This window comes from Gambusia affinis, linkage group LG12 (genome assembly GCF_019740435.1).
Source record: "Gambusia affinis linkage group LG12, SWU_Gaff_1.0, whole genome shotgun sequence".
Lineage (NCBI taxonomy): Eukaryota > Metazoa > Chordata > Actinopteri > Cyprinodontiformes > Poeciliidae > Gambusia > Gambusia affinis.
Genome location: NC_057879.1, coordinates 10,643,112 through 10,645,110, shown reverse-complemented (window position 1 = coordinate 10,645,110; position 1,999 = coordinate 10,643,112). Strand labels below are relative to the sequence as shown.

The following is a 1,999-nucleotide window of genomic DNA, read 5'->3' as shown; positions in this document are numbered from 1 at the left end:
TTTGCTCTGTAAGAACATGTTTCCTGATTGCTGAATCAAAACACACACACACATACGGGTTTTGGTGGTTTAGAGGGACAATTTTTTCAAACCAGTTTTTTGCAACACTAAACAGTCACCCCTTTCCACTTGTGCTAGAAAGACCTAGTAAGTTGTCAAAAATCTTGTTTGAGCTACACAACATAGATCTCACTTGAAAACTTCAATACACACATCAGAACTCAAAATACAAGAACCTGATGCAATGCTGTATTAGAAGGACAGACGATAATGAGGTGCTTGGCTCCGCCCATGATACCAACAGTAATTGTCAGGGCCAATTTTATTTATCAGGACCACAGCATACACAAACATGAAATATATATGTATTAAGTCCAAACATGGAAATATGGAATATGGCTACACAGAAAGTGGACTTTATTTACAGCACCTTCACTAAGAACTAGAGCAACAATTCTGTTTGTGAACATAAAGGAAAATCTGTGAATGGCAAAGTTAAATGAATTACGGGTCTATTGTTAAATCAAAAAGATAATGCTGGCATTCTATTATAGTGGCCAGTTGTCCTTTCTTGATGTGTTCGCCAAAGTGCCTCATGACCGCAGCAATCTCCAGGGAGATCATGGATGCTTTTTTGCTCTCCTAGCACTTTCCATAGATGCTAGAAAAAAGAAATAATTCATTAGTGAAAACCAACTCCAATTGTTAATTTTTCTTGGTTATAAATTATGTAATGCCTGTTTTCAAATAAGCATTCATAAAGAACATACATTAGTGGGAGAAGCTACAGAAATGAGCATGTAGGTTGCATCGATGAAAATTAATTTCTGCAAATGCCAAACAGGTTAACACTTGGTATGGTTGCTTGGTATGTATGATTAATTATTTGAGGGAATTCTAGAAATTTTTTTTTCATAATTTAAAATTGCATTTGTTTGACAAACAGGCCTCAGCAGCTGGTGAAGAACCATCCAAAGCCAAAAGACTTGTTCCTCCTTCTAATGCTGGTGCCTAGTCTTTTTTCCAGTGAAGGAGATCCCACTCTGAACCATCTCACTGACTCCACCAAAATACAGGTTCTGTACAGGTGCAGCATCAGCAAAGGGCCATTTATTGAGATCTCTGGTTTCCTAAAACCAGAGATTAATCAAATTTAAGATGTTAAATTTGGTTAATATCTTAAAATTAACCAAATTTAAAGATATACTCTGATTACTTTGCTTATTAGTTTTGTGGTGCTTTGATATTTTGAAAAAAATATAAATATGTGAATGTATTTCAGATTAAGATTGGGATAGAGAAAGTAGTATAAACAGTCCCATTACTGATCACCAAATTAGATTTTCTAGCATCTGAACATTGGCTGTGTGAAAGTTTATCATTTTAATACAAGGCACAGTTAAATGGTATGTGTGTGGTAATTTAAGCCAGATGACATATTGGATAATGTCTGCTCAAAATATCATGCATAAAGAAGAACATGGTCACCCTATTGCCTTTCAGTGGTGTAGATCATTACTTTTGACCATGCTTCAGTTGTGCTTTTGAGCTTAACTAGCTTGGTGTTTCAAGACTTGTGTAGGTGTGGTGATTTACCAGAATTTTTATTTGTGTTCCTTTTTCTGCGGGGCTCTATGTCCTTCTGTTTTAGTTTTCTGTTGAGCTCTTTCCCCTTACCATCTGTGTTTACTTTGTGCTGAAAAGAACATATAAAAAATATGGGGTTAATCAACTGAAAAGTAAAGAACACTCGCTTAAGGTGAGTCTCTTCCCAATGTAGAAAACAGTTCTCCATATTCCTGCACATTACATGTTGAATATTACACAAGACCTGTGTGTCTGTGCACTTCTACATGTAACTTTCGTTTTTTTTGTAACTTCAAAACTCAGTCCTCTATATACCTGCATCTTACATGATGAATATTACACAAGACCTGTTTGTTTGAACAGTAGTTAATACCATTTTAATGACTTCATTTAGAAAATAAGTTGGTCTTTG

General features: G+C 35.4%; 1 long non-coding RNA gene across 1 annotated transcript; it reads right to left on the bottom strand.

Moving 5' to 3' along the window:
• Positions 1-227: 227 nt before the first annotated feature.
• LOC122841172 lies at positions 228-1,658 on the bottom strand. The gene is made up of 2 exons (XR_006372348.1): positions 1,597-1,658; positions 228-661 (listed from the first exon to the last, which is right to left on the bottom strand). It is a non-coding gene; the product is annotated as an uncharacterized LOC122841172 (long non-coding RNA).
• Positions 1,659-1,999: the final 341 nt, after the last annotated feature.